Source organism: Athene noctua, chromosome Z, assembly GCF_965140245.1.
Source record: "Athene noctua chromosome Z, bAthNoc1.hap1.1, whole genome shotgun sequence".
Lineage (NCBI taxonomy): Eukaryota > Metazoa > Chordata > Aves > Strigiformes > Strigidae > Athene > Athene noctua.
This window is the reverse complement of record NC_134077.1, coordinates 66897383-66913403: the sequence shown is the minus strand read 5'-3', so window position 1 is coordinate 66913403 and position 16021 is coordinate 66897383.

Here is a 16021-nt window from a genome sequence, read left to right as displayed (position 1 = left end):
TAAGGATAACAAAAAATGTTTCTATAAATTTGTCAAAAGCAAGAGGAGGATTAGGGAAAATCTTCCTCCTGTATTGGATGCAGAGGGAAAGATGGTAACTAAGGATGAGGAAAAGGCTGAGGTGCTCAACACCTACTTTGCCTCAGTCTTTAGCAGTGGGACTGGCTGTTCCCTGGACACCCAGCCTCATGAGCTGGGAGATGGGGAGGGGAAGCAGACTGAGGTCAGCACAGTTGAAGAGGAAGTGGTCAGAGACCTGCTGCACCCCTTGGATGTACACAAGTCTGTGGGACCGGATGGGTTACACCCAAGGGAACTGAAAGAGTTGGCAGATGTGCTCGCTAAGCCACTGTCCATGATTTCCCTGAAGTCATGGCTAACTGGGGAGGTCCCATTGGACTGGAGGGTGGCAAATGTGACACCTATCTACAGGGGAGGCAGGAAGGAGGATCCAGGAACCTATAGACCTGTCAGTCTGACCTCGGTGCCCGGGAAGATCATAGAGCAGGTCATCTTGAGTGCCATGAAAAGCCATATAATGGACATCCAGGAGATCAGGCCCAGTCAGCATGGCTTTATGAAAGGCAGGTCCTGCCTGACAAACCCAAACGGGAGCGTGGGAATTTTCTTCCTATATGGGTTTTGGTCACGGGAAGCACAGGGCTCTCTGTATCCATTGAGGTATTTCTCTCTATATCTTTTGTCTTGTTTTCTGTTATTGCTGTTTATTGTTGTTATCATTGCCACTGTTTTTGTTCAGATTGTTTATCACACTGTTGTATAAAATTTCTTCTTATTTTAACCTGGGGTTTGTGCCTCACTTCCAGCCTGACTGGCTGAGGGTGGGGGAGGGGTAACAGCAATGTGGTCTCTGGTCCCGGCAGGGCTTAAACCACCACCAATGGCAGCACTCCAGTGGTGTGAGACATCCCACCTCATTTCTATGATAGGTACTATATCATAGTTCTCGTGCTGTATCATGGCCTCAAGCTCCCCCTGTTTGTTGCTGATACTGTGTGTATTGGTATAGATGCACTGGAGACGAGCTCATGAATCCAACACTTTTTTGTGAGTGTGGGCCCTATTACCTACCAGACCCTTCTCAGGTGCTTCTACTTTTCTTAAATATCTATCCCTTCTGTCAAATGAAGAGGCAGAGGGAGAGCCTTCACCAGTCTACCATCCTTCAAGCCTTGGCTTGCTTCCCTTGAGCTTATTCCCAACAGGCCCAGTTATCTCCCCCTTCTCCCTCATATCTAGGTTAAAGCCCTGTCAATAAGCCCTGCTAACTCCTGCCCCAGAATCCTTTTTCCGCTCTGGGACAGCTGCATCCCACCTGTCTCATTTGTCACCACCAGGTGCCTTATAAACCTCGCCATGATCAAAGAACCCAAAATTCCGACCGTGGCACCAGTCTCTGAGCCATGTGTTAATCAGATGTGTTTGCCACACTCTCTCAGTGGTTTCCTTTTCCACTTGAGGGATTGATGAAAACACAACCTGAGCTCCTGAGCCTTTAAGTAGCCACCCCAGTGCCTCGAAGTCCTTTCTGAGTGACTTAAGACTTCTCTTTACCACCTCATCATTATCTTCCTGGAAAACCAACAAGGGTAGTAATTGGAAGGTGGCAGCAGAGCAATGACCCTCCTTTTAATATCTCTGACCCGAGCCCCAGGATTGCAGCAGACCTCCTTATGGTATGGATCTGGTCGACATATGGGCCCCTCTGTACCCCTCAGAACAGTCACCCACTGCAATTACCCTCCTTTCCATCTTACTTGAAGAGGTCTCAAGTCCTGGGGCTGAGGGACAAGCTGTGGATGACTCATTAGATAGGTCCTCGTTTCAATCTTCATTTGGCTGGCCGTCTAGTTCCAAAGCCTCATAACGATTGTAAAATGACAACTGGGAAGATAAGGGATGATGAGAAGATTTTTGCTTGCCTTTCCAAGGAAGGACATGACTCCATTCCGCCCTTCCTTCCTTCCTTCCTTCCTTCCTTCCTTCCTTCCTTCCTTCCTTCCTTCCTTCCTCCCTTCCTTCCTTCCTCCCTCCCTCCCTCCCTCCCTCCCTCTGTCCCTCCCTCCCTCCCTCCCTCCCTTGGAAATAGTCAAATATTAAGCCATTTTTGTGGACTTTCTGCTCTGTTTGGTAACATAGTGCCAAGGTATAATCTGTAAGAAAACAAAGAAATGGTGATAAAAAGCTATGATAAAAGGGAAAACGATAGACAGAATAAAGTATGTTCATGAGTTGTAGATTGTTAAACTACTCACAGGAAAACCTATCTGTAAGGTATCCCTTGATTGTATTCTCTTTCCACACAGATCATAGAATCATAGAGTGCTTTGGGTTGGAAGTGATCTTAACGATCATCTAGTTACAAGCGCTCTGCCATGGGCCGTGACACCTTCCACTACATCAAGTTACTCAAAGCCTCATCCAACCTGGCATTGAACACTTCCAGGGAGGGAACATCCACAGCTTCTCTGGGCAACTTCTTCCAGTGTCTCACCACCCTCACAGGAAATAATTTCTTCCTTATATCTAACCTAAATATACCCTCTTTCAGTTTAAAACCATTATCCCTGTCCTACTACTTACATTCCCTAATAAAGACTCTCTCCCCATCTTTCCTGTAGGCCCCCTTTAAGTACCAGAAAGTCACTATAAGTACACCCCAGAGCCTTCTTTTCTCTAGGCTGAACAACCCCAACTGTCTCAGCCTGTCCTCATAAGGCAGGTGCTCCAGCCCCATGATCGTGGCCCTCCTCTGAACAAGCTTGAGTAGATCCATGTCCTTTTTATGTTGGGAGACCCAGAGCTGGACACAGTACTACAGATGGTGTCTAATGAGACCAGAGCAGGGGAGTAGACTCACCTCTCTTGACCTGCTGGCTGCACTTCTCTTGATGCAGCCCAGGATATGGTTGGCTCTCTGGGCTGTGAGAGCACATTTCTGGCTCATACCTGTTTTTTCATCTGCTAATATCCCCAAGACTTTTTCTTCAGGGCTGCTCTCTTATTGCCTAGCCTGAATCTGTTCTTGGGATTGCCTTGACCCATGTGCAGGACATTGCAGTTGGCCTTGCTGAATTTCATGAGGTTTACATGGCTCCAACTCTCAAGTCTCTCAAGGTTCCTCTGGATGGCACATCCCTTCCCTCCAGTTTGTTGACCGTACCGCACAGCTTGGTGTCATTAGAGAACTTCCTGAGAGTGCACTCAATCTCACTGTCCATGTCACCCACAAAGATGTTAACAGCACCACCCCAACACTGACCCCTGAGGAACACCACTTGTCACCAATCTCCACTTGGACCTTGAGACATTGACAGCAATAATGTGAGTGTGAACGTCCAGCCAATTGCTTATCCCCTGAGTGATTCATCCATCAAATCCATGTCTCTTCAGTTTAGAGACAAGGAAGTCATGTGAGACAGTGTCAAAATCTTTGTAAAAGTCCAGGTAGATGATGTCAGTTGCTCTTCCTTTATCCACCAATGCTGTTACCCCATTGTAGAAGGCCACAAAATTTGTCAAGCATGATTTGGCCTTAGTGAAGTCATGTTTGCTGTCACCAATCTTTTCCTTATTTTCCATGTGCCCTACCATAGTTTTCAGGAGAATCTGCTCCATGACCTTGCTGAGCACAGAGGTGAGACTGACAGGCCTGTAATTCCCTGGATCTTCTTTTTTTCCAATTTTAAAAATGCAGGTTATATTTCCACTTTTCCAGTCAGTGGGAATTTCACCAGACTGCTGCAGATTTTCAAATATGAGGGATAGTGGCTTAGCCACTTCATCCACCAGTTCCCTCAAGACCAGTGGATGCATCTCATCAGGTCCTATGAACCTGTGCACCTTCAGGTTCTTTAGATGGTCTCAAATCTGGTCTCCTACTGTGAGTGATTCTTTATTCTCCCAGTCCTCACCTTTGTCTTCTGTGACTTGAGTGTTGTGGCTGCAGTACTTGCTAGTGAAGACTGAGCTAAAAAAAATATTATTGGCTATCTCAGCTTTCTCCACATTCCAGGTAATCATGTCTCCTCTTTCCTTCTGGAGGGCCCACATTTTCCCTAGTCTTCCTTTATCACCAACATATGTATAGAAGCTTTTTCTTAACTTGATCCCTGGCTGCTTGGACAGTTTCTCTATATCCCTCCCAGGTTACCTGTCTTTGCTTTCACCCTCTGTAGGACTGGTTTTTGTATTTGATCTTGTCCAGCTCCTCCATGTTGGTGAGAACAAGGTCCAGCACTCCTTTATCACCTGGAGGAGGAAGCTATCATCAATGCATTTCAGGAACCTCCTGGATTTTTTGTGCCTTGATGTGTTGTCCCTCCAACAGATATCGGCGTGGTTGAAGTCCCACATAAGGACCAGGGCTTGTGAACATGAGGTTGCTCCTATCTGTCTACAGAGGGCTTCATTTTCTCAGTCTTCCTGGTCTGGTGGCTTGTAGCAGACCCCCACTGTAACATCTTCTGTCCCTGCCCTCCCTTTAATCCTGGCCGATAAACTCTCAGTCATGTCCTCATCCATCACCATGTAGATAGAGCTCTATGCACTCCAGCTGGTCACTGACATAGAAAGTGACACCCTGTCCTTGTGTCCGCTGCCTGTCCTTCTTAAAGATCCTGCATTCTTCCCTTCCAACACTCCAGTCATAGTTGTTGTCCCACCAAGTCTCTGTGATTCCAATAAGATTGTAGCCCTGCAGGTGTGCACAAGTCTCTAGCTCCTCTTGTTTATTCCCCATGTTATGTGCATTTGCATAGAAGAGTTCAAGGTGCACCTCTGATGAAGCTTACTGGCTGGAATTAGTTTTTGTTGCTCTTCAGGTGTTCTGCTGACCTGTGATCCCTCTTTAGGCTCTGAGCCTCTATTGCTGGCACTGGCATCAAGCTGATAGGAGTGGGATTGACTGAGGTTTCCCTCCCCCATATTTCCATATTTTCCATAAATGCAATCTGTAATATAAAACTGGAAAACTGCAGTTGTTTGATTTCAATTTCGCAGGAAAATCTTCATTTATTCTAATTAAATGGAAATTGGTATTTCCAGCTGTAAGATACTGGAGCCCTCTGAGAAGATTCAACAAATCCTTTGAAAAGTTAGGTGCCAACAGAAAATTATGTTCCAGAAAGCAGAACCGGAAGGAAGAGTGAGGAGGGCATGCAGATATGACATTCTTCTGGTGACTCCCAGTTGATTCTGGATTGACAGCTGCAGACAAACTGTAAGGGAAAGAAGGCTTCAGCAGCTACACAGAAATACCAGAACTTCTGAGCCACAAAATGTAATTCTCAATCTTCTGTGGAAAACACAACCAATAATCCATAACAGACAGGGTCTCAGAAGTCTTTGGAAAAGTTCTATATTATTTCATGGGATGGCTTGACTACTGAGCCATAGAGTGTAAGCATAAGCCAGAAGATCTCTCTTAACTACTGAAACACTCCCTCTCAGATATATTTCAAAGCAGAAAAAGCACAACAAAATAGATGTCTGTATTTATGATTTAGATCTTTGATGGGTCAGATGCTTCAGAAATGCATAGGATTAAATATAAAAGGGGAAGGCTAGAGAAATTAATACACCTACCTCAAAAGGTCCAGGAGGTCAGCAGTTAAGAAACACATGCAAAGGGAAAATATGTCATGGAGGCTAAGACCCCTTTCATGATCAAAGCTCCTCATGATTTGGAAACTAGATGTGGGACTGCTCTTTCCATCATATGGTCCTGCTCTGGAGACTCAGCAGTTCTAGAAGCAGCATTGACACTAATTCCTTTTGAAGTTTTCTTCTGTCCTGTTGTACAAATTCACAGATTGGCAGAGAATACTGCCAGTTGCCTGGAGAAGCAGCCTGAGCCTCAGCTAGCATTTTACATACCACATCACTGAAAGAAAACAAAGAAGAGCAAGCCAAAGAATGAAGTATATATGGCAGCATATTACTCCATCAGGAATTTTTTAGGCTTAACTATCAGATTAGGTGCACATTTCACATATGAATTCTTACCTCTCCATCTTTGGCTCTTACAGGTTTCAGTCCTTCGTCATATGCTTTTTTCCGATCATAGGGGAAAACCAGAAGAATTTTAGAAAATTTAGGGTGATGGCACATATGCAGATCAAAGATACCATCACAGAAGTGTTACCTATCTATTGTATCTTCCAAATGGAAAAACTGGCCCCATTAGAAGAATCTGATTACTGATGGCTAAACACAGAAAATGTACTTATATGACAATGACGTTTGTCATTCACTGTCTTCAGAGACAGACAAAACTAAGGTCTTTCAGATTTAAGCAGAAAGTGAGCAAAGCATCTCTTCCAAGTACATTGTCCTAAGAAAAAGTGGAAAAATAATTCTGACTCAATGTTTGGGAGATAGTTAACAGACCAAGCAAAGGACATTATTTTCACAAAATCACAGAATCATCTGTGTTGGAAAAGACCCTGAAGATCCTCCAGTCCAACCATTAACCTAACACTGACAGTTCCCAACTACACCAGATCCCTCAGAGCTATGTCAACCTGACTCTTAACACCGAGATGGAGACTCCACCACCTCCTTGGGCAGCCTATTCCAATGCCTAACAACCCCTTCTGGAAAGAAATGCTTCCTAATATCCAGTCTAAACCTTCCCTGGTGCAACCTGAGGCCATCAACTCTTGTCCTATCGCTTGTTACTTGATTAAAGAGGCTCATCCCCAGCTCTCTGCAACCTCCTTTCAGGGAGCTGTAGAGGGTGATGAGGTCTCCCCTCAGCCTCCTCTTCTCCAGACTAAACACCCCCAGTTCCCTCAGCCGCTCCTCCTACGACCTGTGCTCCAGACCCTGCACCAGCTTCGTTGCCCTTCTCTGGACACGCCCGAGTCATTCAATGTCCTTTTTGGAGTGAGGGGCCCAAAACTGAACACAGGAATCGAGGTGCGGCCTCCCCAGTGCCAGTACAGGGGTCAGATCCCTTCCCTGTCCCTGCTGGCCAAGCTATTGCTGACACAAGCCAGGATGCCATTGGCCTTCTTGGCCCCCTGGGCACACTGCTGGCTCCTGTTCAGCCGGTTGTCAATCAACCCCGCCAGGTCCCTCTCTGACTGGCAGATCTCCAGCCACCCCTCCCCAGATCTGTAGCGCTGCTGGGGGTTAACCCAGGGTTTTATCCAGTGATTATTCACCCAGAGGAAATTCTTGTACTTAAGGGTATCTTTTTTTTTCCCCCTGGATTCTGTTCTCTGACTCTACACAATATAAGACAGCAATTTCCAGTAAAAAACTTAGCTTGTTGGGACTTCTTTCTGTGAAAACAATTTCCAAATTTTCAAGAGCATGTAAGGTAACCACTACACCCTGAGCCCTTTCATGATGTAGGTTACCCACAGAACATGAACAAGCCACCTGAAAAAGAGGAGTGCTGCATTTTTTTCTGGATATAGGAGTGAATCCAATTTTCTTCTTACCCTTCAATGGGAACAGGCAGTGGCTCAACAAACCTATGAGATTATTCTGGATTTTCTCATGTGGGTCAATTTGTTAAGAAGCAGACTATTGTAAAAGCAATTTATAAACACACTGGTTGCCTCAAGCAAGCAAGAGCTTGCTGAGTTGAAATTTGAGACTTTTCTCTCTGTCTCTGAAAAGCATTATTTTACGATGTGAGAACAGACAGTGGCTGTAGGGAAAGCAGAAAGATGAATTGCCTGCTTTCCCAGAGAAACTCTAAACCTTTGGATGTGGAATGAACAAATATCACCTCTTCATGAATCTGTAATAGAGTTCCTTAAGCACCAGAGCATACACAGCATTTATCACGAACATGCAAAAATCCTAGCCTTTGACAGGGATTCAGTCCAATGCTTTCAGCAAATGCATTGCACTGTAATGTTTTAGCTGCCTGATTCTTTTGTTTTCAAGAGAGAAACTACATTATAAAAGTGAACAATTGCTTAGGTACACTGCGTGACTGCACACCTGGTCTCTGTTAAACATGTGATAAGCAGCTAAGTCCATTGTAAGATGTAGAAGTATCTTGCACTGTTTTAAAATTTAACTTGTTTGCCTTTCTGAAATATCTGTCCCAAAGGAAGAAATCCCAATTAGAGAGCAATTTTGAACAAAATCAGTAACTTATATAAGGACTTCCGTTTATGGGACCTCTCCTACATAACTCCAAAATGTTCATGTATATGCAGGTCCAAACCATGTGATTATCCACTATAACAGCTATTTCTAGCAAGACTCCAGATAACTCACCCAGTGTCTGTTATATTCCTCAAGTTAAGTCTACAATGCAATGAAATATTTCAATGGTTTATCACTGTGGAATCTTGTAAATAATTTTTGAAGCTTCACACTTTTATTACTCTATTACTGTACATGTTCATTTTTCCTACTGAGTATCTGCATCTCTTCATCTTCCTCTTCTATATCAGTTTTTTTCAATATGAGTAGATACATGTTAAAAAACTTAGGAAAGTATATCTTAGATGCTTGAAAAGTGCCAACTTGTTTTACTCTGCAGCAAAGAGAGTTCAGTCATATGGCTCTGTGAAGTATTGTCTAGTCAAAAATGGTACCTTGTGTGTACTCATAATTTTACAGCTCTGGAGAGCTATACACAAGCTAGCTTGTGCTATGTGGGAGCATGTATGCATATGCCTGTGACCATGTGTGTCTGTGTGAGAGAATAAGCTGTAGAAGGAAAAAAAAAATCCAGCACTTTCTCAGTTTTAAGTTTTGATGGGAGAGAAATATGATTATTAAACTGAAGAGAAGGTGGCACATAATTAGGGAAGGGGAAGGCCAATAGCCAAATTATTGGTAAAAATACCTATTTATTTATCTATTGACTTCCATGGAACTATGATAATTGTCAATGTTTGAGGATCAGATCCTCTATTCACTTTTGCTGAAAAAGTTTATTATTGCCGCAATAATTAAGAGACATCAGGAATTAAGCATGTCTTAACATGAGAATACAATGTTATCCCATCAGCACACTTGATCAATATTTGAACAGTGTATTTTCAGGAGCAGAAAACACACTTCCAGTCTCTCTTGAATTTTCTGAGGACTCAGTCCCATCTCTGCTTTTCTCTGTTTAAGATCCTAGAAGTTCTGCAGCCAGCACACCTCAGAACCTGGGGACAATGAGAATAGCCCCCAGCAAAGGGAAGTAAAACACATGCTGCCAGAACGAAGACAATTGCATAAGTGATGATAAGGTTGTGATAAATTACTTTTCTTCACCATGGTGTTTTGGGGATGGAAAAAGAGTCACATCACTTTTCTTGAATATAGTATGACAAAGCAATTAAGTAGACTTAAATAGCATAAACTTCTGTCAAGATTTCCTAGGAGATTAAAATGGCTTAGATGTCTTTCTCAGCTTGGATTTTTGTACCTAAATCCTTCAATCTCTTTATGTAATTCCATCCTTAAGACTTCAGCTGTCTGGATTCTAGATTTACCAGCATATTTTTATATCTAAGTTATATATCAAATTTGGTGTCATCTGATAATTAAAGTGAAAATGTGAGTGCATGTAGAAATTGTAATGCAAAATGTTACTGAGGCTGCTGTCAGCTGCCTCAAGAGTGCCACATCTACACTGAAGTGGAATTTTTAAAAATGTATATTATATCAGACCTTATTAAACACAAAACACTTAATGTAGCTCTAGCAACTGAATACATTTAAAAACCCAAAGACAACCCACGTTAATGTTGTTACTTTATTTGTAGTTTACCTCTCCCTTATGCAGAGGTGCTATGTGTGATTTATCCATATTCTAGGCAGATCCTTTCTGTAACCCCAATACATATGATTTTTGACATGCATACTATTCTTCATGTTAATACATTCCATTATATTCTTCTCCTATTCAGAACTAGGTAAACTCATTACATCAATTGTTGCTTAGTCATCCAAAAAAACTAAGCCATTTACTCAAACTACTATTTATGTCAATAATCAGTTCCCTGTGGCCACTGCATATTAGCATTTCACTGTTGTTCATCTTTCTGTGCTTAAGTGTAATGAAGTGCGTAATTTCCCTGGAACCATCCACTGAGCCTTAAGGTGTGAATCAATTTCATATGGTCCACTTCTGTCACACCACTGTTCCAAAAGCATACTTATCACAGCAAGAAATGCAGAAGGAATAGTGACACAGGTTTGTAACCCCCTGAGAATTTTTTGTCCCGTTCAACCTGTTTAGATCAATGTTGAAACTGTTTACTAGGCAGCACCTGTTCATGCATAATTTTAATAGTTTATCTACTCATAACTATCCCTGTAAGTTAACATAGGAGATCATTCAAAAAAAAAAAAAAAAAAAAAAGAAAGTTTTGCATGATCTCCTTAAACTAAATCTGTTGGGAAATTCCTATTTCTTAGACCTAAGTTTTCTGTTTTCTGTACTAGTAATCACTAGTTGTTTACATACAAGGGAATTAGATAAACATTGTGTTTTTCCTCACTTCTACTAATCTTTTTTTCTTTATTAAGAAATATCTATTTGTAATGACATGGTCTACAAGTAATGCACTGGATGATGAAGAAGGGTTGGTAGAGAATCTTAACATTGTACAGTACTTATCCTATCTTTTCCACCCATGGGTTGATCCACAAATTTCTGAGATCAAAAAACCACAATTATAGCTTACAATGCGGAGCATAACTGTGTACATAGACATTGATCACATACATGTACAGAGCTACCCAGTGTGTATTTTACAATCCTCCAAAACTCAACTCCAGCATGGAATAACTCCATAGCAAAAACCTGAATAACTTTCACTGACAGAGATAGTCATCAGTGTCCCATACACATGGGACATATTTAAAGAGAGACTTGGGTTCACTTCATAGAGTGTGGATGTACACAAACCCAGCTTGCCCACTTTTTTGAGCAGCTTTCCTCTTCCTCATTTATTTATTGCTATCAGCCTCTTTAAGAGTCACATAGGGTTTGTTTTTTGTTTTTTTTTTTTTTTACTTTGTTTTAATTTTCATACAGAAACAAACAGAATTGGAAGTTGCCCCCATATGCTCAGAAATACAATGCTTCTCTTTGCTTTTTAAATTTAAATTGGACAGAAGAGCAGAACACATTTTGAACAGGAGACGCAAAAGTTCATTCTCTAAATTCTAAAATGACAGTACTGTTGAAAAATAGGACACTTTTGGTTTAAGAATAAATGGGATAAATAGCAATAGCATGATTTTCTTCACCCAGAGTTAGGGGTATTGACTTTACAGATTCTGGTGCTGCTATGGTTACCTCCAATCCTCAGATTTTTTATTTGGTTTTTTTTGCAAGGTTATATCAATACAATAATGTCATGTTTTACATAAGAAAGACTATCCCCTCTGCTACAGGTGTGTAGACAGTGAAGAGATATAGAGACAAGAGTATTCTCCAGATAGGAATCCTTACCACTATCTGTTCAGTATTAATAAATAAATACATACAGCCAAATCAAAACCTCACCTACAAAAAAGGGATAATTTTTTTTAATATCCTACTACTTAAAAAGAGAGGTTGAGTTTAATTTTTAGGTGTGGATTTATATTCTCATATAATTACACCAGTTCATAAAATGAAATATATTAATTGTATAGTTTAAGAATACTTTTTATTTAGAAAGTATCCTTCTGAAGCACATACCAGCAGAGATACAATAGAGGAACTGGATTAAATGCACCATAAGGCTGACATTGCCTGCTCTTTACAGAATGTTGTTGTTTGACTATCTCTGTGCTTTAGATTTTGGGAAATTGAGACAGTCCAAGATGTTTGTAAGGGAAAACCCTGATTCTGGAAAATAAAATAAAATTCCTGGATAGGACCCAAATCCACTGAATTTACAGATTTCTCTTTCCCATAACCATGTGCTACCTGACCAAAAAAAGAGAGCTGTTGCTAAGCAACACAATTCCCCTTTCCCCCGGTTGGATTTCAGGCTCAAACAAAGGCTCGCTGAGCAAGTGGCTGTGCCAAAGACACTAAAAGTGAAAAGCCAGAACATTAAGCAACACCAACTTCCACCCTGGCTTCCACCCTCAACAGAACCCAAGTTTGGGGATTCTTCTGAGTGAGGCATAAGACAATGAAGAAAACAGGGCACATGGATGCTTTATGTTCTCTGCCATTTTCTGCATACATTTGAAGATGAGGGGGAAGCCAGCGCCTTTATTTTGTACAAACCACATGACTCATTGCTCCCACTTGGCACCAGTCCAGTGAAAATAAATTTCCTCTCCTGAACTGATCCAAATGTCAAGGTTTTGTGTTATAGTGTGAGTGGCTACCACAGAAATGGTATTGACAATGTGTGTAGGTACTCTTGTAAGACTCTAACAGATGTTTCAGCGTCTGCTACATCCTGGCTGTACCAAATTCTTAACGATTTGCCGATAAACAGCCATCATTCAGTCATTAACAGCTGAATAAATTAAGCAAGTGTGTTTTTTCCTTGTCATATTTTAAGTGGACCATAATATGTTTCACTCTGCTAAATTCAATTCCTATTGCTGTTGCCATAAATTGTTTGAAAATGTGGGATGCAATAATGCAATAAGATTATACTTCTACATTTAATGTTTGGATTTTTTTTTTTTCATTTGTTTCTTTTAAGGTTTTACTGCTTGCTATTCATGTTAATGAAGGATAGCTTTGCCAAGACCTCTGCATTCATTCCTCTGATTATTTGTATAAAAACCACTAAATGCTCTCCTTTCTATTCTGGCTATCTATACAACTAAAGCATGACCAGTGTACCACCATCTGTACAGGACACATGCTTTAGTGACAGATTATAGCACAGCATTATAGGCACTCCAGCTGTAGTAAACTAGAATTTCAACCCATGGGAACCTGTGTCAAAGGTAGCACAAATAATGTTCTGTCCTAGAAGGCTGAGAGCCAGTGCATAGTATTTTGTTTTGCAAGTTCAGTAGATCATTTAGCTTTCATTTCCTAAGAGGAAAATGGTAATAGGGAGGTGACCAGCATAATGGACAACTGTTGTAATTCAAAAGTTGACCTTACCAAATAGTAAGAAAGTTAAGTGAGGATCACATGAAGGACAAACCGCAAGTGAAAAGCTCACAGACAGGAAAACCAGCTAAAACCTGTATCATGGCTAAGATATTATTTAACCATTGATGCATTAGACTGAATCCAGGAATCCTTGAGAAGCTAGTAGAGCTCACAGGAGGATTCTGAAAATAATCCATTTTTATACATAATTATTTCTCAAGCCATCAATTCACTACCAACTTCCATAAAAATAGTTACCTGGCTCCTTTGGAAATGTTGTTATAAAAGTCACATTTTGCTTATTGGCAAAAAAAAAGTGGAGTGCATTTGGAAGCTCATGTGTGATGTGGAGTACATTTGGAAACCCATGAATGCAATTAACATACTCTCTACAATTAAACACAAATATGATGATCTTTGGGGTTTTAATCAGCTTTTGTTTTGGAAACTAATATTTCATCTAAAAAAATTGATAATATTTAGGGAAATCATTACTTTTTTTAATTTAATGTGCCTTGGAAAAGCTAATTAAATCAGAATTATGTCTTGACAACAAATAACAGCAGCAAATCACAACAAATGTTTATCAACTTTATCTCATTAACAAGACATGAGATAGAAATGAGAAAGTTAAACAGACAAGATTTTTCCTTAAGGAAAGTTTACGTAAGCTGTCATGTAAGATTAAAAGAAAAACCAATACCTTTGTAAAATTTTCATGATGGATATAGCTGTCTGGAAAATTCATTCTTAGAAGCCTTAGTATGTTGGCTCTTAGGGTAGTGTAAAGTTAAATATTTCTATACATGATTAGAACTCATTGTCTTCAGCTTATTTGAGAAGTCAGATTTTATATTTGTTCATAAACATGACATTACTTCATTCACAATTTATAATTGCTCGACCAATTATTTGTCTTAAAAACAAAAAGAGTTTTGTCCTGTAGCTCATTTGTCAAGTATTAAATATGAATAATTTATATTCACTGCATCTGGTCTCAAAAGTTACATAGTATTTATTCTATGTTGTGACTGGATAGCCTAATACTTCCCAAGCTTAAAAAAACCATATTGCTGGATTTTTTTTTTTTTCTTTTTGTGAAGAAAAAAAAAAAAAAGTGACTTAACAAATATAATTAGTATTGGTCAATAACTCTTTTCACCATCTAAAAAATAATTTCAAGGTGAAGTGTGGTCACACACTTTTGCAGAAATAGTTGGTTTGAGCTGCAGAAATAATAAGCTTTTTTTTTTTTTTCTATTTACATGATATTTTGTATGAGTAAGAGAATCTTATAAAGCCTCTAAGTAGGTAAAAAGACACTGAATTTGTGGTTACAAATAAAAAAAAATACTTTTTCACAATGGTAGCTCATTTAAGAACTGGATAGCAATATAAAAAATAATAGGAGTAGGAAGTAAATTTCTAAAGCAATAACTTATTCTTTTCAATAAATGTGGAGTCAATCTATTCCTTCTCTCTGCCCCTCTGCGAGCAATTTATCTTGAAGAGGCTGGCTGGTTACCAGAAGTGACTCCTTTTAAGTATGGACTCATCTTGTCTCAATGTGTAATTTAAACTATGCAACAGAGATAATGGAAAGGAACAGATAATTTTTGTAAAGGATAAGTAGCACAGTGTGGTGTTTAAGTAATGAATTATTTAAACTGTATTTCCTAAGGAGCCAACATTTTAAGTAGTTAGCAACTAGATTGTTATTTCTTCATCTTGTGGCAAAGGTGACAATGAGTAACTATCTGTAGTATAGTTTGCCATAGTAGTGGCTGCTTCCATAGGTATTATGAAGAGTTAATAGTTTACTGTAACTATTTCATTTTTGAAGATGTTGGGCAACAAGCATAAAAGGTGCAGCCATCAGGAACCAACTGTGATAGAAAATTGGTTATGTTTACTAGCATTTACAAATTTATATTCTAGCACTGAGATTAGAGAATACTTTCCATTCAACAAATCATTAAGCTTAATCTTTCCTGCTGCTACATGACATTCTGTTCTCTTTCAGTGATCTACGCATTTCATGTTCAGACCAACAAGATCATTGCTGGTCCATTATTAGACCAAAATCATCACCTCACATGCTTCCATTCTTATCTTCTTTAATAAAACAGGGCAGAAGGAGTACCTAGGGGTGGTTACTTCTACTGTAAAACAGTTTCACATTTCACAATCAATTATGAATATTCAAACCACCAAAAGGTATCTAAGTAATCCATTACTGAAAATACGTTTTTTATCAAGACAATGGGTGAAAATATGAACTGAATGCAGAATAAGCAAACTAAAAGAGAAGGGTACCAGTAGTTTGTAGATAAAATAATTCATTCAGCTATAATCAAATATCTGCCTACACTTTTATCATAAAAAGAAACACATGGTAATATCATCATGATATAGGATGATATGGCAAAATTAGACAAAAATTCCATAGCAGTAAAAAAAAAAAAATAAAAAATTTTAAACATTCTGAGAGTATTATAATTTTGTCTTTTATTAGCCATGGTTTAAATTAATCTACTCATGGGTTAATGATTTAGACCAGCCTTTAATTCGGCCATTCACCTTTCATATTATAGTGTGCTTAGGGAATAATTGACTCCCCTTTTTACAGAAGTTATTCAGTTTAAGTGAACACCTATACCCTTAGGGATAAACAAGGCAGCAAACAGCAGAAAATTATAATTAAAGTAATGGTACTGGGAATAGATATTCATCAACACAGGCCGAGGTACAAAACATCATACAATTTTGACAGCATTTTTTCATTTATTTCCAAAATGTTCACACCAACAATAGTTTAGTCTATAGAAAGCATGTTAGAAACACGTTTTTACATGTATATCTATAGAAAAGTATATAATTTCCTACAAGCATTTCTGTTGTGTGCTCTTTATGCTTCCTCAAGGTTTCTTATATCCAGTGAGGAGAGAGAACAATACTGCCAGA